Here is a 25,571-nt window from a genome sequence, read left to right on the forward strand (position 1 = left end):
CATGGTTAGAAAACATAACCATCTTTGATTAACGAGCTAGTCAAGTAGAGGCATACTAGTGACACTCTGTTTGTCTATGTATTCACACATGTATTATGTTTCCTGTTAACACAATTCTAGCATGAATAATAAACATTTATCATGAAATAAGGAAATAAATAATAACTTTATTATTGCCTCTAGGGCATATTTCCTTCAGTCTCCCACTTGCACTAGAGTCAATAATCTAGTTCAGATCTCCATGTGATTTAACAGCAATAGTTCACATCACCATGTGATTAACACCCATAGTTCACATCGATATGTGATCAACACCCAAAGGGTTTACTGGATTCAGTAATCTAGTTCACATCGCTATGTGATTAACACCCAAAGAGTACTAAGGTGTGATCATGTTTTTCTTGTGAGAGAATCTTAGTCAACGGGTCTTTCACATTCAGATCCGTTATGTATTTTGCAATTTTCTATGTATACAATGCTCTGCACTGAGCTACTCTAGTTAATTGCTCCCACTTTCAATATGTATCTAGATCGAGACTTAGAGTCATCCAGATCAGTGTCAAAACTTGCATCGACGTAACCCTTTACGGCGAACCTTTTTTGTCACCTCCATAATCGAGAAACATGTCCTTATTCCACTAAGGATAATTTTGACCGCTGTCCAGTGATCTACTCCTAGATCATTATTGTACTCCCTTGCCAAAATCAGTGTAGGGTATACAATAGATCTGGTACATAGCATGGCATACTTTATAGAACCTATGGCTGAGGCATAGGGAATGACTTTCATTCTCTTTCTATCTTCTGCCGTGGTCGGGCTTTGAGTCTTACTCAATTTCACACCTTGTTACACAGGCAAGAACTCTTTCTTTGACTGTTCCATTTTGAACTACTTCAAAATCTTGTCAAGGTATGTACTCATTGAAAAAAAACTTATCAAGCGTTTTGATCTATCTCTATAGATCTTGATGCTCAATATGTAAGCAGCTTCACCGAGGTCCTTCTTTCAAAAACTCCTTTCAAATACTCCTTTATGCTTTGCAGAATAATTCTACATTATTTCCGATCAACAATATGTCATTTACATATACTTATCAGAAATGTTGTAGTGCTCCCACTCACTTTCTTGTAAATACAGGCTTCATCGCAAGTCTGTATAAAACTATATGCTTTGATCAACTTATCAAAACGCATATTCCAACTCCGAGATGCTTGCACCAGTCCATAGATGGATCGCTGGAGCTTGCATATTTTGTTAACACCTTTAGGATCGACAAAACCTTCTAGTCGCATCATATACAACTCTTCTTTAATAAATCCATTAAGGAATGCAGTTTTGTTTACCCATTTGCCGGATTTCATAAAATGCAGCAATTGCTAACATGATTCGGACAGACTTAAGCATAGATATGAGTGAGAAACTCTCATCGTAGTCAACACCTTGAACTTGTCGAAAACCTTTTGCGACAATTCAAGCTTTGTAGATAGTAACACTACTATCAGTGTCTGTCTTCCTCTTGAAGATCCATTTATTTTCTATGGCTTGCCGATCATTGGGCAAATCCATCAAAGTCCATACTTTGTTCTCATACATGGATCATATCTCAGATTTCATGGCCTCAAACCATTTCGCAGAATCTGGGCTCATAATTGCTTCCTCATAGTTCGTAGGTTCGTCATGGTCAAGTAACATGACCTCTAGAACAGGATTACCGTACCACTCTGGTGCGGATTTCACTCTGGTTTACCTACGAGATTCGGTAGTAACTTGATCTGAAGTTACATGATCATCATCATTAGCTTCCTCACTAATTGGTGTAGGTTTCACAGAAACTAGTTTCTATGATGTACTACTTTCCAACAAGGGAGCAGGTACAGTTACCTCATCAAGTTCTACTTTCCTCCCACTCACTTCTTTCGAGAGAAACTCCTTCTCTAGAAAGTTTCCGAATTCAGCAACAAAAGTCTTGCCTTCGGATCTGTGATAGAAGGTGTATCCAATAGTTTCCTTTGGAGATCCTATGAAGACACATTTCTCTGATTTGGGTTTGAGCTTATCAGGTTGAAACTTTTTCACATAAGCATTGCAACCTCAAACTTTAAGAAACGACAACTTAGGTTTCTTGCCAAACCATAGTTCATACGGTGTCGTCTCAACTGATTTAGATGGTGCCCTATTTAACGTGAATGCGGCTGTCTCTAATGCATAACCCCAAAACGATAGTGGTAGATCGGTAAGAGACATCATGGATCACACTATATCTAATAAAGAATGGTTATGACGTTCGGACACACCATTACACTATGGTGTTCTAGGTGGCGTGAGTAGTGAAACTATTTCACATTGTTTTAATTGAAGGCCAATGTAGCGACCAGACCTCAAACAGTCTGATCTCTGTGCTCCGGTGTCATCCCTGGATCAGTAATGCTGACACCACACAGTACTCGGAGGATTTATAGCAGAGTAGCAATCACACACTTATTACATCGAGTGTCTCAAAAGAGAACTTATTACAATAAATATGGCTTAAGGCCATCTAGTGACGATAACAGCGGAAGGCTTGGAAGATAAGTGAGTCCATCAACTCCAACGGCATTACTGAGTATAGAACCACGACCTAAAAACTCCTTAATCGTCGTCTGAAAAGTCTGCAACATTAACGTTGCAGCCCGAAAATGGTTCAGCACATGGAATATGCTGGCAAGATAACACATAGAGAGTAATGGAATGCAACAACTATACTATATGCATATTTGGCTGGTGGAAAGCTCTATGGTTACTGTTTTTGCGTAAAGCCAATTTTTCCCTACTTCAAAGGAATAAATTTAATTACTATCATGGTGGTTGTGAAACATTGAGAATGGTTGACCGCATTCTCAATCCCAATTAAGTAACATCATTAAAACCCATCAAAATTAATTTAGAGTAACATGTTGAGATTCACATGAGAATCCATGTACTAGATACTCAAGATTTGTCCATAACCGGGGACACGGCTAACCATGATTAGTTTATTACACTCTGCAGAGGTTTGCGCACTTTTCCCCACAAGACTCGATCGCCTCCGTTTGGTTTCTCGCAGTACAGGGTGTTTGAGAAGACGGATGACCGAGACACAGTCTTTCAGAAGCGCTAGCACCTTACGACGGGTAGACCGGTACACCTACTTTCCCCTACATCTACTAGTCTACCACTGTAAGAGTTCGCACAACTTAGTCAACTATGCCAGAGCCCATAATGGCTTGTGGCTGCACACGGAAGTTTCTAGCATGAATAATCTCATGATCCCTTTGAGCCTGGGTGGCGGTCCAATAAAAACAGGCAAGTCCTGGTAACCCCAGGTGCCTCAATCCACCCAGATGTGTGTTAGGTTGCCACCTTAGATAAACCCTTAATTATCAATCTCACATCTGTCATGGATATCACTCACCCAATCCACGTCTACTAGCATAGCATGGCATAATAAGCAAACGTAGAAGTAACTCCCAAAGGTTTGATAATAAACAGGTAATAGGTACTACCTCATCTACTTCCCATCCCACAGTTTAATTAGATCCTAATCATGCAATGTGTGAGGATTGATCTAATGCAACAAAACTGGGTTGTAGAAAAGGTATGATCAAAGTGTTACTTGCCTTGCTGATGATCCGCAAAACCTAGAGATTCAACGTAACAGGCGGCGCACTCCGGGTATTCTATCGCAGACAAACAACAAGCATACAATAAGTACTCATCTAATGCACAGGTAAAACTCAAATAAGAGATCTAACTAGAAGGTTCAACTTAAGAACTCCGGTTGGCAAAAAGAATCAAATCGAACGAAGCAAAAGAAATCAAACGGCGAAAGCTAACAACTTCGTTCTAGTAATCTGGATCTAGGGCAAATTTTACAGTAGCAAAAACTTTTTTAAGTTGATTATTCGGAAAGAGGGTTTCGAGACGAAACTCCAGGCGCTTGAATCGCCTGATTCCGATAAACGAGCGAAAAGTTATACTAAAACGAAAATCGGATCAGAAATCGCGATCAGAAAATAACCGCGGAAAATCTGACGAAAAAGAAAAAACGACGAACAGAATTTTTTTTAAAAAAAAACTGCACGGAAAACAAGGCGGCGGCGAACCTCGAAAGGCGCGCGCTCCGGCGGCGGCGGCGGCGGGCGGCGGCGGGAGGCGGCGGCGGCTTTAGCTAGGGTTAGGGTTAGCTGGCTTCGGGCCTCTCTCTCTCTCTCTCTCTCTCTCTCTCTCTCTCTCTCTCTCTCTCTCTCTCTCTCTCTCTCTCTCTCGGGCCGGCTCGGGCGCTATATAAAGGCCCCGGGCGGAGGTCTCCTGGCCGGTTACGGCCCGAAGTCGGTTACGTGTTTTTTTTTATAAATCCGCTCGGAAGAAAAATAAAAAGAAATACTAAACGGACTCCAAAAATCACGAAATAAATTTTGCCGGGTTCCTAAAATCAAGCCCGATAAAGTGAACATTTATCTGGGCCCAAACTACAACTTTGAAAAACGCGCATTTTTTCCTAAATTCAAATAAAAATACCGAAAAACTCCGAAATAAATCTATTTGATTTTTTTATTAAATCCTCAATATTTCTATATTTTGGGAAAGTCATTTTATTCCCTCTCTCATATTTTTGTAATAGAAATAATTGATGATAAAATAAATAAAATCAAATGATCCTGTTTACATAATTTGAGAAAACTCAAATATGTAAAATAACGAAATCCCCAACTCTCTCCGTGGGTCCTTGAGTTGCTAGATTTCTAGGATCAAAACCAAAAACAAAATAAAATATGATATGCATGATGATCTAATGTATAACATTCCAAATTGAAAATTTGGGATGTTACAGCCAAACTCGTAACTCAAATATTTTACTTCTGCGATCATATCGTAGAAACCTTATTTTCTTGTCACGATGATTTTTCACTTCTCTCTGAAATTCGTTGAACTTTTCAAATGTTTCAGACTTATGTTTCATCAAGTAGATATACTCATATCTGCTCAAATCATCTGTGAAGATCAGAAAATAATGATACCTGTCGCGAGCCTCAATATTCATCGGACCACATACATCAGTATGTATGATTTCCAACAAATCCGTTGCTCGCTCCATTGTTCCGAAGAACAGAGTCTTAGTCATCTTGCCCATGAGGCATGGTTCGCAAGCATCAACTGATTCATAATCAAGTGATTCCAAAAGCTCATCAGCATCGAGTTTCTTCATGCGCTTTACACCAATATGACCTAAACTGCAGTGCTACAAATAAGTTGCACTATCATTATTAACTTTGCATCTTTTGGTTTCAATATTATGATTATGTGTATCACTACAATCGAGATCCAACGAACTATTTTCATTGGGTGTGTAACCATATAAGGTTTTATTCATGTAAACAGAACAACAATTTATTCTCTTACTTAAATGAATAACCGTATTACAATAAACATGATCAAATCATATTCATGCTCAACGCAAACACCAAATAACACTTATTTAGGTTCAACACTAATCCCGAAATTATAGGGAGTGTGCGATGATGATCATATCAGTCTTGGAACCACTTCCAACACACATCGTCACTTCACCCTTAACTAGTCTCTGTTTATTCTGCAACTCCCGTTTCGAGTTACTAATCTTAGCAACTAAACTAGTATCAAATACTGAGGGTTTGCTATAAACACTAGTAAAGTACACATCAATAACATGTATATCAAATATACTTATGTTCACTTTGCCATCCTTCTTATCCGCCAATCACTTGGGGTAGTTCCGCTTCCAGTGACCAGTCCCTTTGCAGTAGAAGCACTTAGTCTCAGGCTTAGGACCAGACTTGGGCTTCTTCACTTGAGCAGCAACTTGCTTGCTGTTCTTCTTGAAGTTCCCCTTCTTCCCTCTGCCCTTTTCTTGAAACTAGTGGTCTTGTCAACCATCAACACTTGATGTTTTTCTTGATTTCTACCTTCGTTGATTTCAGCATCACGAAGAGCTTGGGAGTTGTTTCCGTTATCCCTTGCATATTATAGTTCATCACGAAGTTCTACTAACTTGGTGATGGTGACTAGAGAATTCTGTCAATCACTATCTTATCTGGAAGATTAACTCCAACTTGATTCAAGCGATTGTAGTACCCAGACAATCTGAGCACATGCTCACTAGTTGAGCGATTCTCCTCCATCTTTTAGCTATAGAACTTGTTGGAGACTTCATATCTCTTAACTCGGGTATTTGCTTGAAATATTAACTTCAACTCCTGGAACATCTCATATGGTCCATGACGTTCAAAACATCTTTGAAGTACCGATTCTAAGCCGTTAAGCACGGTGCACTTAAACTATCAAGTAGTCATCATATTGAGCTAGCCAAACGTTCATAACGTCTGCATCTGCTCCTGCAATAGGTCTGTCACCTAGCGGTGCATCAAGGACATAATTCTTCTGTGCAGCAATGAGGATAAACCTCAGATCACGGATCCAATCCGCATCATTGCTACTAACATCTTTCAACACAATTTTCTCTAGGAACATATCAAAATAAACATATGAAAGCAACAACGCGAGCTATTGATCTACAACATAGATATGCTAATACTACCAGGACTAAGTTCATGATAAATTGAAGTTCAATTAATCAAATTACTTAAAGAACTCCGACTTAGATAGACATCCCTCTAATCCTCTAAGTGATCACGTGATCCAAATCAACTAAACCATAACCGATCATCACGTGAAATGGATTAGTCTTCAATTGTGAACATCATTATGTTGATCATATCTACTATATGATTCACGCTCGACCTTTCGATCTCGGTGTTCTGAGGCCATATCTGCATATGCTAGGCTCGTCAAGTTTAACCTGAGTATTCTGCGTGTGCAAAACTGGCTTGCACCCGTTGTAGATGGACGTAGAGCTTATCACACCCGATCATCACGTGGTGTCTGGGCACGACGAACTTTGGCAATGGTGCATACTCAGGGAGAACACTTTTATCTTGATAATTTAGTGAGAGATCATCTTATAATGCTACCGTTAATCAAAGCAAGATAAGATGCATAAAAGATAAACATCACATGCAATCAATATAAGTGATATGATATGGCCATCATCATCTTGTGCCTGTGATCTCCATCTCCGAAGCACCGTCATGATCACCATCGTCACCGGCGCGACACCTTGATCTCCATCGTAGCATCGTTGTCGTCTCGCCAATCTTATGCTTCCACGACTATCGCTACCGCTTAGTGATAAAGTAAAGCATTACAGCGCGATTGCATTGCATACAATAAAGCGACAACCATATGGCTCCTGCCAGTTGCCGATAACTCGGTTACAAAACATGATCATCTCATACAATAAAATTTAGCATCATGTCTTGACCATATCACATCACAACATGCCCTGCAAAAACAAGTTAGACGTCCTCTACTTTGTTGTTGCAAGTTTTACGTGGCTGCTACGGGCTTAATTAAGAACCAATCTCACCTACGCATCAAAACCACAACGATAGTTTGTCAAGTTGGTGCTGTTTTAACCTTCGCAAAGACCGGGCGTAACCACACTCGGTTCAACTAAAGTTGGAGAAACTGTCACCCGCAATCCACCTATGTGCAAAGCACGTCGGGAGAACCAGTCTCGCGTAAGCGTACGCGTAATGTCGGTCCGGGGCGCTTCGTCCAACAATACCGCCGAACCAAAGTATGACATGCTGGTAAGCAGTATGACTTATATCGCCCACAACTCACTTGTGTTCTACTCGTGCATATAACATCAACACATAAAACCTAGGCTCGGATGCCACTGTTGGGTTTCGTAGTAATTTCAAAAAAATTCCTACGCACACGCAAGATCATGGTGATGCATAGCAACGAGAGGGAAGAGTGTTGTCGACGTACCCTCGTAGACCGAAACGGAAGCATTGACGCAACGTAGAGGAAGTAGTCGTACGTCTTCCCGATCCGACCAATCCAAGCACCGTTACTCCGGCACCTCCGAGTTCTTAGCACACGTACAGCTCGATGACGCTCCCCAGGCTCCGATCTAGCAAAGCTTCGGGGATGAGTTCCGTCAGCACGACAGCGTGGCGACGATGATGATGTTCTACCGATGCAGGGCTTCGCCTAAGCACTGCAACGATATGACCGAGGTGGAATATGGTGGAGGGGGGCACCGCACACGGCTAAGGAACGATCACGAGGATCAACTTGTGTGTTCTAGGGTGCCCCCTTGCCCCCGTATATAAAGGAGCCAAGGGGAGGGGGCGGCCGGCCAAGGAGGGCGCGCCAAGGGGGAGTCCTACTCCCACCGAGAGTAGGACTCCCTTCTTTCCTAGTTGGAGAAGGAGAAGGGAAGAAAGAGGTGGAAGAGAGGAAGGAAAGGGGGGGGGGCGCCGCCCCCCTTCCCTTGTCCTATTCGGACTAGGAAGGGGAGGGGCGCGCGGCCACCTCCTGCCTCCTTCTCTCTTCTCCCTCAGGGCCCATGTAGGCCCAATAATCCCCGGGGGTTCCGGTAACCCCCCGGTACTCCGGTAAAATGCCGATTTCACCCGGAACAATTCCGATGTCCAAATATAGGCTTCCAATATATCAATCTTTATGTCTCGACCATTTCGAGACTCCTCGTCATGTCCGTGATCACATCCGGGACTCCGAACTAACTTCGGTACATCAAAATGCATAAACTCATAATAACTGTCATCGTAACGTTAAGCGTGCGGACCCTACGGTTCGAGAACAATGTAGACATGACTGAGACAAATCTCCGGTCAATAACCAATAGCGGTACCTGGATGCCCATATTGGCTCCTACATATTCTACGAAGATCTTTATCGGTCAGACCGCATAACAACATACGTTGTTCCCTTTGTCATCGGTATGTTACATTCCCGAGATTCGATCGTCGGTATCCAATACCTAGTTCAATCTCGTTACCGGCAAGTCTCATTACTCGTTCCGTAATACATCATCTCGCAACTAACTCATTAGTTGTAATGCTTGCAAGGCTTAAGTGATGTGCATTATCGAGAGGGCCCAGAGATATCTCTCCGACATTCGGAGTGACAAATCCTAATCTCGAAATACGCCAACCCAACATGTACCTTTGGAGACACCTGTAGAGCTCCTTTATAATCACCCAGTTACGTTGTGACGTTTGGTAGCACACAAAGTGTTCCTCCGGCAAACGGGAGTTGCATAATCTCATAGTCATAGGAACATGTATAAGTCATGAAGAAAGCAATAGCAACATACTAAACGATCGGGTGCTAAGCTAATGGAATGGGTCATGTAAATCAGATCATTCAACTAATGATGTTATCCTGTTAATCAAATAACAACTCTTTGTCCACGGTTAGGAAACATAACCATCTTTGATTAACGAGCTAGTCAAGTAGAGGCATACTAGTGACACTCTGTTTGTCTATGTATTCACACATGTATTATGTTTCCTGTTAATACAATTCTAGCATGAATAATAAACATTTATCATGAAATAAGGAAATAAATAATAACTTTCTTAGTGCCTCTAGGGCATATTTCCTTCAATCTTGTCTTCAGGAAAATGGTCAGGAACATCAAAAAAGTTTGGAAAGATGGCAGCGCAAGCTGCGATGAGCCGTTGAACCCTCCCACCCTTGACGGCTTCGTGCTGACTCATGTTAATGTCCCGCAACAGGGAAACGGGTTTGTACTTGTTCTCCTTTATTTCTCCTCCTTCATTTTTTTTGTAAGTGAGTTGCATTGTTTTTACTAAATTAGAAGCACCTTTCCCTTGAGCGAACTGCATTACTAATGTGTTATTAGTTGTTCTCCCTCGGTTTTGTGTGTAGGGAGCTGCATTGTTTTACTAACATTAGTAGCACTTCATTATTGAGTGAACTGCATTAGTAATGTGTTTATCTTGGTTTTCTTGCAGGCATGATTGTGGATTTTACATGTTCCAACTCATGCAGACCTGGGATGGTGAAACGATTGCCAAGTTTGGGAAGGAGCACATTGGCTACATGAGGAAGGCGATGCTCTATAGTTGGCTAACCTCGTCGCATTGCTGTCTGGACCTGACATCACTTTTAATTTTTAAAGAAGGTTATTACATTTTTCAGTCACACACCCTTTTATTAAGTGAACTTCATTGATACAGAAAGGGGAGGTCCACTACTTTTGTTAAGCTTTTAGTAGAACTCCATTTGCATGTTAAAATGACTTTCGTTAGTGAACTTGATGATTCTTTTCATTTTGCTCATTATCCATTTTGTGTGCAGGCTTTGACGAAGGCGCACACCAAGGTGGTATTTCCTTGTTTGAAACTCGGGTTCACACTCCAACGATTCAGAATTGTGTCCTTGATGAACCCCCCGTTAAGCTTGGAAAATAACCGGTGTGTAAGAGGTTGAGGAGTGGTGCCGGCTCTTCGAATGAAAAAGCTTTTGAGAAATCTCCTATCAAGGTCAAGCGTGGGAAGAAAGTTGTCAGCCCTCCGAATGCTGAAGATACTGATGATGATTTTGAGAAGCCACCACCAGTGCGTAGGAGGACTAGGAGCGCAGCTATGGAATGCCCAACCGACAGTGAGGCACTAGTTCTATCAAATAAGAGGACTGTGCAGAAGCCATCAAAGTTTAGATCTCCGGTACAGAAGTTGAAGCCTGCGAGTTTCAGCTATCTTGCGGAGATGAGGAAAGTCTTGCAACTCATCACGAGCACACCATTCAGGCAGAAATACAGCGAGTCAGTTCTTTTTTCGTTAGTTTTTTTGCTTTGATTTTTAATGTGAGTAATGTTTGTGTGTTTTTCCTTTGTGTTCCTAATCCCTCACCCTCGTCGTTTGTTTTGTGCAGGTCCGCGCTTTTCATGCACAGGAATCCTGTCGAAGTCTACATTGTGAATGTGGACTACATGTTCTTAACTTTCACCAGAGCTAGTTTCATGGACTCGGAATTGATGGATCATATCATCAGGTACTGGAAGAATGACGAGCATATGAATGTGGTTTATCGATCTGGCGAACGCGTTCTTCTGTCCCCTTTGTTTATCACGGTATTTCTCTTTTCCCTTTTTTCTTTTTTCTGCTGGAGTGAACTGCAGTTAATAGTGTCTAATAATTTGTTTTAGCAATGTACTTAACTGCATACATTATTGTGTTAACCCATGTATCTTAAATGAAACAAATTGGAGAAGTGTGAACTGCATACTGTTAGAGAAGTCTCATCTGTTTTTCATTAAGCGCCAGAGTGAACTTTGAGGAGGAACTGCATTAACGTTCTTTTGTGAATTACCCACTCACAGTATGTGCTTCAAATGAATGATCACGCGGATAGAGATAAAGATGGAAATGTTGTGTTGCCTTTTGTCCACAGCAAGTTTAATGTTGACGATGCAGTAAAGCAGTTCAAAGTTTTTGTTCGTGATGATGAGAACCTTCTTGATTGCAAATTAGTAAGTTATCAGATTTGCTGGTTCAGCCTTATGTACTTATTTTCTCTCCCATTTTTTCCAGTAATCCTTTTTCACTCATCAAACCCATAACAATTTTGATGAAACAAAATCAGATTCCGTTACCACGGATGAAAGACCAGCATTACTCGCTATACACGATGAATAGGCACCGCGAGACCCTTGATATTCATGACACTAGGAGGTACAGCGGACCGTTTGATCAAACAACGAGGTGGCATAAGTCTGAATACCACAGCGACCGCACTAAAATGGTAAAATTTTTCCTTTTTCACCTTCTTCTTTTCATCTGTGCGCGTGTCGAACAACAGTTTTGTGATGTATTTTTGTTATTTTTTATTTTCACCAGATGATCAGGATGACTGCATTGTTGAAGAAGGTTTACGGAGAAAAGGAGTACAAGAGAAAGGAGTCGGTAGACTGGGTCGATGTTTCAAAGAAAGCTAGCTTTTTGGGCGCCCCTGAACAGGGCCCCAACGAGTGCGGCTTCTTTGTTCTGAAGATGGCTCAGTTTTACGATGGCAAAAGCTTTGTTGTGAAATTCGCAAAGCGTAATGTAAGTATCTTTTTTAACCCAATAATAATCCCTCATTCTTTGATTTTTTTGTTAGTTCTTTTTGTAGATGATCTTGTATTTTGTTTATTTTTTTGCTTCATCGCAGGAAGCTGCTGTTGAGGAATGGAAGGCTGAGTTCTTGTTCCAGATCCTGTTCCACCCTGATAACATGGTCGTAGTCACCGAGTTCCCGGAGGATCTAATAAATCTCTGCATTTCTCTTGTCCTTCCTCCAAAACTGGATTCGCAGGAGCAGGATGAGGCATAGAATGATAGCAGATCTTTTATGTGTGTTGATGTCTTTTCGTGTGTGCTCCAAAACTTTCTGTAAACAGTATGTATGTCGCTGTGTGTAGTTCTCGATCTGCAAAACTTTTCACACCATGCTGTGTGCTTTTGTATATTCCGGTCTAGTTAGTTTTGTGTTTTTCTTTTGTGGAAGACAGTGACAATGTCAAATATGTACATAATGGAGCTTTCAGCCAATTCCTCCTGTGAATTGTAACATGTTCGTAGCGCACTGCATTCACTCATATGAGTAGCAGCCAAGTTTGTTTAAATATACGTATCCGCACTGCATCTCACCTTATCACATGGGACAACAAAGAGGAATTCAACGTGTTTGTCGTTGAGGTTCAAAATTTTGGAAAAATTGTATTAGAAGACAGAAAATCAACTGTGTCTGCTAAGTGAGAGCTCAATTTTTACATTTTTGCACTAAGCGCACTGCACTGTATACTCGAAGCGGACTGCACTGTAAGCTTTAAACGCACCACACTGCACTGCACTGTACGTGAAGCCTAGTCTCACTCTATAGATTTTTCTTCTAACTGCATTCTACATTGTTTTTGTCATCTCAGATTCTATACGACGAAGAGAACTGCATTCTCAAAATGACATTCTGATCTCAGGGTTTTCATATAGAAGAGAACTGCATTCTGAGAATGACATTCTCATCTTATTTCTTTCATATAGAAGAGAACTGCATTTTATCAAGCATACCCCCGCAGCACATTGATCACAAAGTATGTCTGTTTTATGTTATATCTATTCATTTTGAACTTCAATATTACATGTTGAATTCTTTTTTTGCAGTCCACTGAACACAAGCTATATCTCATATACGATACGACATATAAAAGGATGAAGTTAATATATTTAAAAGGTAAAACTGTATATGTGTTGAGCTATGTCCTCTTCCTGCTGCTTCTTGTCAAATTCTGCACTGCATTTGTTTCAATGGTTGTTGCTGCTTCTGTTTTGTTCTTGTTGTTCGCATTACCCTTCGTAACGCGACCGTGTGACTGTGATGCTTGCCTACGCGCTGGATTCTGCATTCTGCCTCTCCCCCTCGTTTTTGATGATGGTTCTTCGATGTCTTCATCTTCTTCTTCTTCCTCATCTTCCTCTTCTGCTTCCTCACCTTCCTCTTCAGTTACATCAGCTTCGCTCTCTTCCTTGTTCTCTTCTTTGTCAGCATCTTCTTCGTCATCTTCTTCATCTTTTTCTTCTGTTCTATTTGGACAAGTTCTCGCATTATGCTTCTCTCTCTTGTTGCAGACGCTACATAGTCTTCTCTTTGTCATATCATCTTGTTGGTCAGCTTGGAGATCTGTGGCGGCATTTTCATCCTGGATTTTTTTTAGCCTCTCCTTACATGTTCTTGAGTTGTGTCCCGCAATCTTATTGCCTGATTTGCACATCTTTACCCCGAGTGGTCTTCCTTCGCTGTCCAGTTCTGGCTCAGGCCTGCTATTTTTTTCAGGACCTTTTTCATTTGCTGCAGCTTTTTTATTGGCTGATTTGCTCTCTTTCTTTCTCCCTTTTGGGTTTGAAACAGGTGGGGGAAGAATTGTGTCATCCATATTATGAGCTGCACCATCAGTGGCATGTTCGCGCTCCTCTCCTTGTTCTTCACTCCGCGTATCCCTGATGTTCTCTGCTTCTTCTTCTTTGTTTAGTACGTCGACTTCTTGTATGAGTGCTCTCATCCCAGCTAAAGCTCTGTTGTACCCTCTATCCGATTTGACACCCCTGTTTGCCAGGTCCATCACTGTTTCTGCAAGTAGTCTCCTACGGCAGAACATTGAACTCCCATCTGGAGCACTTTGCTCATAGTCTCTGCGGTCAAAAGTTGCATTTTGGCGCGCGTTCCGTGTGTATCTCTTCAATATGTACTCTTCAGGTATCTTGTCCACCCGCAGCTGATCTAACATGCAAATGATGTGCATGCAGAACAGGCCTGCAGCAAAGAATTTTTTTGGTTGTTCGTGTCAGCAAACTTCACATAAATATGCAACATTCAATTTTGGTTTGTGAACTGCATTATAAATACGTCCTGGTTTTTCTCTTCTAGTGAACTTCACTAAGGTTTTTTTTGTTTTCATCTCTTGCTACCAGCAATAAGTGAACTTCATTATGTTTTTTGTGTGCTTATTTTTGTTTCTTGTCTCACTGACCTGTGTGTGTCCATAGCTTGCATTCGCATTCGTAGATACCGTTCGTCACATCAGCAACTACCTGGAACTCGTGTCTTGCCCAATCAAAATCATCAGACTGGTTGTAGTGGCGCACCAAATATTTCGTTGGGTTGTCAGGGGACTGCTCTGATCTAAATGCAGTGCTGCGGTAGTGCGTTTGCTTGAAGTCAGCAAAGACCGCCCTGGTGTAAATCTTGGAGAGTTGAACCTCAAAACCAAACTGAGTAGTAGTCTTTATTTCCGTCCGTGAAACAAAGAAAACCAGTTAAGTAGTTGTTTTTCACAGCAAAAATCAAGAAAGTGAGTAGTGTTTATTAATTGCTCATCTAGCTTAAAAACTTTTCTCTGGTTATATACCTCGTTAGCTATGGTCTCCGCGTGCTCGACGCCCTTCCTTGTCTGGATACACCTGTCCACCTGCGATGCAAAGATGTGTAGGTCGTGTCTTTCCTTGACAAAGTTCCTCTTCAAGATCCGGTTCATGCTTTCACTTCTCTGTGTCGACGTCATCCCTGCACAGAACACCTCCTTGTAGTAAGTTGATATCCATTCTTTTCGGTCTGTCCAGAGCGCCTTCATAATTTCATCATTTTGCAGGTTATACTTCTCCATGAGCTCATGCCAAGCGCGTTCAAACTCTGATGGCATTAGCGGGTGGTTGAGAACTAAGGTCAGCTCATCTTTGAATGTCTCATACGCTTTGTACAGCAAGGACAAGTGATCCTTGTATTTTTTTCAGTATATGCCAACGGCATAACTTGTGCAGCGTGCCTATTAGCGTACTTTTTATCGCGGCATCCATGGAGGGGCATTGATCTGAATGTTTTTGAAAAACCAAGCAGTGAGCTATTGAGAGAACTGCATATCTTTTTCTGCTTTTGCTGATTTTTCGTTGGATGGAAGAAATGGACTACAAAACTTGGCAGTGAACTGCAGTGTTATTTAAACCCATTCTTTAGCATACCTGTAAGTATGTAGATTGGCCACTTGTTGTTCATGCAACGCAAGAACGTCCGGAACACCCACTCGAAAGTCGGTATTGTTTCGTCTGTGATGAGAGCCACAACAAATATTGTACTTTGGAGGTGGTGGTTGACTCCAACGAAGACGGCCAGAGGCATGTGGAACTTCTTGGTCTTGTAGGTCGTGTCAAATGTGACACAATCTCCAAAATCTTCGTAGGATCCCCGACAGCTCGCGTTCGCCCAGAAGATGTTTCACACACAGTTATCGACATCTTTGTCGTAATCATAGAAGAACTCCGGGTTTATTTGCTGCATTTTCTCAAAGAAAGCCAGGAGTTTCTTCACATCGTCTTCTGTTTCCTCCCTCGCGAATTGGTGCTTCCTGCAGTTCGAAATAATAATATACTTGCAGCATTAAAGACATACAGAAATGCACAAGCGAACTACATCAAATAGACGAGATATCGGTTTTGTTTAGTGAACGTACTTGTTCACCCAGTCACGGCTAGTGCGCCCCATAAAGTGCAGCCCTCCTGATATTCTTGACAGGGTTGACATCATCTGCGTGTGCGTCAGGTTGTCTCTCTCCATGTCCTTCACTAGTTTATCAAGTAACGGATCATCCGTGTTATGTGAGTGCATGTGCAGAAGCATAGCCAGGCTCTCAATCATCATGTAGTTGTGATTGAGCTCAATCTCTGCTATCACAAACACATCCTTGATTTTTTTCACTCTGATTCTCGCCTTGCAGCCAGTCCTCTTTGTTGTTTTCTCTCGCTTTCTGTCATAATCTGTGACAGTTTCCTTGCTTTTGCCTTCCTTTGAGCACACTATGTATCTATTTGTTTTGTATCCGCCGTTTTTGCGTGTGCCGAAGCTTGCATGCCTCGCATACGTGTTGTAGAAGTTTTGCGCCACAACGTATGATGTGAATTGCATACCTTTCATAGGCACAAGTTCTTGGAGCATGTTCTCATTCTGCACCACAATATGGAATGTTTTTTTGTTAATGAGAATGCACAAGTTGAAAGAATACGTAAGTGAACTGCAGCAGTTAGGCAAGGAAGCTTACATGCGTGTACTGTTTTTTCTCTAACGGTGTTTGCAGCTCACCGATGTTTATTGGGCATGGAGGAGTGACAACAGATATGTGTAATTTAGGATCGCGAGGAGGTACAACTGTTGAGAACTTTACTTTTTTGGTTGCTTGTGGCTCTCCTTGATTTTGCTTCCGATTCTTTTGTTGCGCAGTAGGCGGCCTGGGTGGAATTCCACTATCTCTTCGTTGACGAATCGTTTGCTCATGAACTTGCCGAACTTGCTGGGTTTCAACATTGGCTTGTGGAGGTGCTATATCATCCATTCTGATCTGCTGGCCAAATGTTTCCAAGACACGCGTGTACCTTGGCTGCATAACTGTTATGATTTGCTCTTCATCATCATCCTCCTCATCATCTTTCTGCGCATGCTCCCCCATGAAGACCAGATCGTCATCGTCCTCCTCATCTTGCGTGATTTTTGCTTCACTGCCTTCTCCATCTCAAGTGATCTTTGGTTCACTATTTTCATCTTTATCCTCTACATCTTCCTCCACTGAGTACGCAGTTCTGTTTGTTCTGTTAAAGAAACCCCTAGGTATTTTAGGTGTTATCCATCCAGCCATCTCCCACTCTTCTCTTCCAACGCAGTTCAGGGGCTTTGTGTTGTGAATCAATCGAGGTATCTTCTGGTTTGGAGGCATAGTAATTTCCTGCACAGTATTAAGCCAAAGCGTTATGCACGCTAACAGTGAAATGAACTGCATTTTCATACTATATATCATTATATATGCAACTGGAGAAATTGCGCTTCAATTTTTCATTCTATAGCAGGGGCACTGGGAGTTAACATGAAGAAACAATGCACTTCAGTTTTAAGCCACAACGCTCTACATATGTAAGCCATGGTGGACTGCATTGTTCAGCCATAGCGCATTTTCATTTTCGAAGTATCTTTCTGTTTTTTACTAGGAGATACATGGCACTGCAGTTGACGCAAGAGGGCATTGCATGGTAATAAAAAGGGCACTGCAATTTGAATTTCTCATCAAACACTAGAAAGCAACTGCACTATACTAAACTGGAGGTGGGGGGTTGGGTATGTGAATTTCTTACATTATTTGCAAGCGTGACTTTCCTCTTGAGAGCAGTTCTCTCCTTCTGTAGATGCAGCTCGGCCTGCTGTTGGCGTGCATTCCACCTTCGCTACAGGAACTCATGGGCTTTTTCAACTTTCGCCATTGTCGCAGGAGAAGGCTGGATGGGCGAAATGACCATTGCAGTTCGCATCCACGACGACTGCGAGGTTGCCGGAGAAGGCATCCTTGCAGTTCTCTTCCCCTGCCATGCATCACCGAGGCTGGATGCTTCAGCTGGGTGAACGGCGGCAGATCCCCCATGTGAGAGGCTCCGATCCGCGGGGGTGCTGCAGCTGGCGGTGCTTGAGGAGGCGGCGCACTAGTCATATCGCGGTAGTAGGAGCGCAGAAGCGTGCCGCCGGCGCTGTCCATGCTGATTTCGCGGAGGAGAGGAGCGGCGGCGATTCCGGCGGCGATTTGGGGGCGATTGGGCGGACGAGAGGGGCGGCGGCGCTGATTAGGCGCTGCCCCCGGAGAAGGGTCGCGTGATTCGATCTGCATCCTCCTAGGCCGCCGTCCGCCGGTGCTCCGCGCAAGAAGGCGGGAAGGGGAGGGGGTCGCCACCGGCTGCGGGGGCGCTGCCATGCTAGAAGGCGGGGTGGGGAGGGGGCCGTCGTCTGCGGGCGCCACCGCGCTCGAAGGCGGGGTGGGGAGGGGGTTGCTGTCCTCGGGGTGCTGCCGCGCTAGAAACCTGTGTTAAGTGGGGGGTGTTATGAGAATAAGGCCTTTGTTATGAGAATAAGGTCTTAAGGGGTGTTATGAGAATAGACCCACCCTATATATATACTGCTATGCTAGTACTACTATTGTCTGCATTTAATCCTAATTAGTAGCTTCATCAATCAGTGGCAAACGAAACAATGTTGATTTGCATCTTATCTTGGTGACAACCAATGGAGTTGAATTGCAGCAAGCATGTCAAAGCTGGGTTCAATTCTTGGGCAATATATGGTAGTTTCCACTCTTCATGCCGAAGATTAGTATGCTGCAACTCTCCCTCCTCACTCCATACATCCAGGTACTAGTTACCCAACGAGCAGCCCTGCACCTCGCAGGATCTCGCCCAAACCCCGCTCATCTTGCTGCTTGTGGCAGGGAATACTCTCTGTTGAGTATTTTGAGGAATGAAGATCTGTTAAGTATGGAGTTAGGATTATCTAATATAATTTCTGCTACATATATGCATGAAACTGAGATTGTTAGCATCATTTACACAAGATACACCCTTTGAATTGAATTGATTGGTTCAGTTTTGTATATTCTTCACCAGTCTTCTATCATGCTTGTAACTAGTGCTCTGCTCATGTTGTAAGACAAGATTTTCACTTCCTGCCATCCCAACCTTCTATCATGCTCACAAGATTCTTCTTTGCACGACAGCAGCACCAGTACCTTGCTGCTGTTGGGAACGGAAGGGAGCTGTTCCATGCACCGAATCCGGGGAGAAAATCACCTTCGACATGTACGCCATCACCTTGGGCATGCTCGTGGCGCTGCTGCTCAGCCTCAACATGTCTTGGAGTGCCATTATCGCCGCCCTCACGCTCATCTTCCTCGACTTCAAGGACGCCCACCCCTACCTCGAGAAGGTAATTGTCTATTCGTCCGTCTGCAGTTAACTTAGTTGTGCCCCATTGATGTACTACTATTGTTAATTGTTACTACCATGGTGCTGATGCTGTTCAGAATATGATATGTGCCTTAATTATAAGTTCTGGTCTCTCTTAAGAGACACTTCTAGCTTTTCAGACTCAAAGTTGTTAACTTGGTACTACATGGGTTTTACTACTGCTAACATAGAGAGTATTGACTACTGCCGACACAGAGATTTTGTATGCATGCTACCTGATGAGTGCCTTGTTTGTAATATTTCACCTTCGTATGCATAGGTTATTTGGTTTGAACTCTGCATGAGATGAAATAGATATTTATAGTGTTTTTCTGAACTTGTTTTCACTGCTGCTTGATATATACTTGCTTGTACTTGAAACTGTGGGTTAATGTTGGTGGTTTTGTTCTACTTGGATGCATTGGTACCCATCATCAAGCGAACGGATGCAACAACGCAAGAAGCTCATGGCTGTGTGCATCTAAAGCAGACCATGGACATCATCCACTTCCTCATCAATGCTAACTCAATCCAGATCATCGTCGACGCTATCATCCATAGGTATCTCCCTTGGTTCCCATTATTCTCTCCTGCCTTTGTGATGTTAGTATGCGTGTGCCGACGAGTATTGTTAGATCTTGCCAGTTGAATGTATTGTCGTGATAGTAGAATGGTATTTTGTTTTAGGCGCAATGTGTTGTAGTGCAGTTTTTTGCACAACCTGCACCTGTGCCATGAATATTCATATTGTGTCTCTGTTTCTTATATGAACTAGTATCTCATTTTAACTAGCTCAACAACAAAAAGCATGGTACTAGCTAAATTTGTGCTATCATTCTAAATAAATGTTCTTTTCTTGAATGGTCTGTTCATAATATATTTGCCCCAGTTTTTCTCATTCTTCTCTGATTCATGTAACAGGATGACAGAGGAAGCCATGTTGTTGCTTTGTTTGGTCCCAGCCCTGACTATCGCCGTCGAGCGAGTCCGGCGTGTTGTTCATCTGACTATGGTCCCAACCCTGACTACCGAAGTTTTTGTCCTATTGAAGTTTCTTATAAATATGGGAAAGTCCAGCGAGTCTAGTATGTTGTTCATGACAGGAGCTTGTGAAGCAGTACTGTATTACATTGTAGAGCTTGTTACACTTGTAGAGCTTGTAAAGTATTGTATTACACATGGCCCTTTGTAGTGGCATGGATAGAGCTTGTATTATGTGATCTGGTTGCCCTTGTTTAATTATTATGTGTATTTTTTGTCTCTACCAATCTAAATACTACTTGAAATATGAAGAATATGAGTCTGATTGATGGGACCCACTTACCACAACATGACAAATGGAAACCTGTTACCAGAACTTGACAACTGGGACCCATCTGACTAGTGGACCCATTTAATAAAAAGATAAAATGAAATTTTTTCGGCAAAATGGCCACGACCCAACAATAAAAAGGCTGCCATATTGGGCTTGGCCCATGAGCCCGACCAAAAATTGATGGAAAAAATATAAAAAGGCTGAATTGTTGGGCTTGGCCCATGTAAAACACTGAACTGGACCGGGCTGAATCTTATCAATGACCTTTCCAATTGGTCGCAATTTTTCCACGTCAGATTGCCACGTCGGATCCGACGTGGCCTGGGCAAACAGCCAGTGACCAAAACAAAAGGTCATGAGTTCAATGACCTTCTGTTTTGGTCATAAACGTCTACGACCTTCTCACAGAGAAGGTCGTTAATTTCAGTTTACGACCGCCAGCTTTTGACCTTCTGTTTTTGGTCACAAAAAGGTCGCAAATGAAAAACAATGACCTTTCAGTGACCAATAGTCAAGGTCACAAGTTGACATGTTTCTTGTAGTGTCTATGGACCTGACTGATCCATTTGATTGTGACTGCCAAAAACAGTGCTGGAGTTAGATGTTGTTGCCCTTTTCAACCTGGGTTTTTTTGTAAACCTGATGAACAATTAACCCTCATGCTTTTGTATAGTTTGTAAGCTGGAGTTAGATGTTCTTGCCCTTTTCAACTCGGTTGTGACTGTCATATTTTCTTTGAAGCAAGGGAAATGGCTTGCTAGTCATTTAATTTAGAGTGAAATATTGTAACAACTAACAAATCCCAACCAAGGGAAATAACATCACTCTAGCCGGCTGCTTGAGCTCACTGTGCATTACAGAAGCCAAGTGATTAGCCCCCACCAGCACCCACAAACTTATTTCCAACTAGCACATCAAATGGGCTGTAAATTTTCATAGGAAGGGCTGCATGACCGTGACAGATTTGGATTCTGACATTTGGGAACCACGAGGAAATAGCCTATCCAAGGTGGTGTCGACTTACTAGCCAGTCAATAAACGATTCTGCCTTCCAGCTGTTGGATTGACATCCAACATCTGTCGTGTATCTTCTATCTCTTGTCTTCTTCTTCCTCCAGCCACCCAAACCAAACCACCCCGTCGGCTCCGCCAGCTCCCGCCTCCCATGGCTGGCTGCGCCTCCGTCGCCCTACCGTACATACCCTCCAACATTGGCCAGTCCCTCGCTTCATGGCAGTATGCAAGCAAGTGCCTCTATATTACAAGCCCAAAAATATGGTTCCTCCTAATGGTTGGACATCTGGGGCTCACGCCATTGTCAACGTAGTCAATAAACGAGAGAATTACATTACGAGCGGCTGACACCAGGGACCCAGCAAGTCGCGCAGTTTTTTTGAGCAACAAGCAGTTGTTATTTATACTAGTTTCAGCGACGGATGAGGGTAACAACGGGGCTGTGCCGGGGCTGTGGCCCGTCTAGCCAGGGTTTTATTTATGTTTACCACATCATGAGCCCGGTTATGTTTTTTTCTTGCTGAAAATGGCTAGCCCAGTTCTATTTTTTAAAAGAAATGCCCAAACGAGGCCTACTTGCTTTATCAGCCCTGCTGGGCTACAAATCTTTCAAGACGAGGAGAGTTTCATTTGGTTTGCTCAGAAATGGGCTGTACATTTTTCAAACACATCAAATCGGGAATTAGTTTCAAATTTTTTTCATTACAAGATTTTAAATTCCATTGAATTTTATGCGTGGACAATTATTTGGATTTTATATTTATATAAATTACTTTTCAAAATAGTTTGAATGTGAATCGATATTTTGGGATTAAAAACAATTGACCGCACCGAAATATGCAAAAAATTCGTATACTTTTTAACCATGGCCACAATATGGGGTGTAATGCTAACAAAAATAACATGGGCTCCAAAAAAATTCTTAAGAATTAGAAAATGGGTTGTACATTATTAGAAATAATTCACACGAGAGCAGTGACTGTTGGATTTCCATCCAACGGCTGTCGTGCTTCTTCAATCTCTGCTTTTCCTGCTCCAGCCACTCAAACAAGCGTTGACGGGACTGCCTGCTCCCTCCTCCCGCAGTCGGCTATGCTGCCGCGCAGGCCTCACCGTCCCACCGTACTCCCATCGCGGGCCTAGCCATCCCTCAACTCACCCACACCTGTTGTTATTCTCCAGCGACGGCAGATGAACCAGTAAACCCTCGTACAGTCGTACTCCCCTCCGCGTGGGAGACAACTGCCAAGTCTTCCCTGCCTTCGTGTCATTCCCTTCCTAGGCCTCGCCGTCGTCCACCGCCCTGGTGCTCTCGGCGCGGCCTGGTCAACGTGGTCAATGAAGAACATCCATCGGAAGTGGACTGTACATGGAGAGGCTGACAGCTGGGTCCATGGCCGCACGCAAGGAAATGCCTCCTTATTATGCGCAAAATATTGATTCCTCCACCTGACAGCTAGGACCCACGGGAAGGGCTTCTGTATTTCGCGGAAAAAACGTTCCCCCACTGACAGGTCGGACCCACCAGCTATATCTTCGCACACAAGGAAGTGTCTCCTTATGACGCACAAAAAAATGAATATCCCCTGCTAGATGGGACCCACCATAGTGGGTGGCTGACTTGTGGGCCTACTAAGTTGACGGGGACAGAGGGCTTTGTCAACTTAGTCAATATGAACGATTCTAGCTCCAATGACCGTACGATGTCCATCCAACGGCCATAGTGCTTCTTCAACCTCTGGTCTTCTTGCTCCAGCCGCCCAAAGCAGCACCGGTCGTGCCGCCTGCTCCTGCCTCCTGTGGCTGGCTGTGCTGCCGTGGAGGCCTCACTGCCCCCATACTACTCCCACCGCTGCCCAGGCCATCCCTCCGCTCACCCACACCCCCTGTTATTCTGCAGCGAGGGCAGGCTCACGCCGCAGCCAAACCAGTGAACCCTCGTACTCCTCTCTGCGTGGGCATCCACTGCCGCGTCTTCCCCGGCTCTGCGTAGTCCCCTTCCTAGGCCTCGCCGTCGTCCACTGCCTTGGTGCACCCGGCGCGGCGTGGTCAATGTGGTCAACGACCGACTTCCATCGGAAGAGTATTGTACGTGGAGAGGCTGACAGCTGGGTCCACAGCCGCAGCTGGGTCCACGACCACATCCCAGTTTTTTGTGATTTGTCATGTAAGTCGCTTTGTGAGGCCTGTTGGGCTGCAAATCTTTCAAGACGAGGAGAGCTTCATTCGGCTGGCCGAAAAAATGGCCTATCAGTAATGAGAAATGGGTTGTACATTTTTAAAACACATCAAATCGGCAATTAGTTTCAAATTTCTTTTTTTTCATTTCAAGATTTTAAATTGCATTAAGTTTTATGCATGGACAATTTGTTGGATTTTATATTGATATACATTTATTTTTAAAATCAGTTTGAATGTGACTCGAAATTTCAGGATTAAAAACAGTTCGGACCGCACCAAAATATGCAAATTTTCGTATAATTTTTTAACCGTGGCCACAATATGGGCTGTAATGCTAACAAAAAGAATATGGGCTCCAAAAAAACCTTAAGAATTAGCAAATGGGCTGTAAATTATTAGAAATAATGGCAGATGGGTTGTATGCTGTTTTCCACAGATTTGAGGCTTTCCTAAAAAAGGTTGACGCACAAGCAGTGACTGTTGGATTTCCATCCAATGCCCGTCATGCTTCTTCAATCTCTGCTCTTCCTGCTCCAGTCGCTCAAACAAGCGCCAGCGGGACTGCGTGATCCCTCCTCCCCGCGGCTGGCTGTGCTGCCGTGCAGGCCTCACCGCCCCACCATACTCCCATCGCTGTCCTAGCCATCCGTCTACTCACCCACACCTGCTGTTATTCTTCGGCGATGGCAGACGAACCAGTAAACCCTCATACAGTCGTACTCCCCTCCACATGGGAAACAACTGTCGAGTCTTCCCTACCTCCGTGTCGTTCCCTTCCTAGGCCTCGCCGTCGTCCACCGCCCGGGTGCTCTCGGCGTGGCCTGGTCAACATGGTCAATGACCGACATGCATCTGAAGTGGAATGTACGTGGAGAGGCTGACAGCTGGGTCCACGGCCGCACGCAAGGAAATGCCTCCTTATTACGTGCAAAATAATGATTCCTCCACCTGACATCTGGGACCCACCGAAAGGGCCTCTGTATTTCGCAAAAAAACCATTACCGCCGCTGACAGCTTGGACCCACCAGCTATATCTTCGCACGCAAGGAAGTGCCTCCTTATTACGCACAAAAAAATGAATACTCACCCTGCTAGCTGGGACCCAGTATAGTGGTAGGCTGACTTGTGGGTCCACTAAGTTGACGGGGACGGAGGGCTTTCTCAACTTAGTCAACATGCACAATTCTAGCTCCACTAACCATACGATGTCCATCCAACGGCCGTAGTGCTTCTTCAACCTCTGGTCTTCTTGCTCTAGCCGCCCAAACCAGCGCCGGTTGTGCCTCGTGCTCCTGCCTCCCATGGCCGGCTGCGATGCGGCGGAGGCCTCACTGCCCCCTACTACTCCCACCACTAGCCAGGCCATCCCTCTACTCACCCACACCCCCTGTTATTCTGCGGCGACTGCAGCCTCACACCGCAGCGAACCAATGAACCCTCATACACCTCTACGCATGGGCATCCACTGCCGCGTCTTCCCCGGCTCCGCGTCGTCCCCTTCCTAGGCCTCGCCGTCGTCCACTGCCCTGGTGCTCTCGGCGCGGCGTGGTCAACATGGTCAAGGAACGGCTTCCATCGGACGTGGACTGTACGTGGAGAGGCTGACAGCTGGGTCCACGGTCGCAGCAAGGAAGTGCCTCCTTATTACGTGCAAAATAATTATTCCTCCACCTGACAGCGGGGACCCACCGGACAAGCCACCGTATTTCATGAAAAAAAAACGTTTCCCCCTGACTGCTGGGACCCACCAACTACATATTCACACGCAAGGAAGTGCGTCCGGGCAAAAAAAATGATTCGCCCCCCCCTGACTGCTGGGACCCACCAG

Source organism: Triticum urartu, chromosome 3, assembly GCF_003073215.2.
Source record: "Triticum urartu cultivar G1812 chromosome 3, Tu2.1, whole genome shotgun sequence".
In the NCBI taxonomy this organism is placed as follows: Eukaryota; Viridiplantae; Streptophyta; class Magnoliopsida; order Poales; family Poaceae; genus Triticum; species Triticum urartu.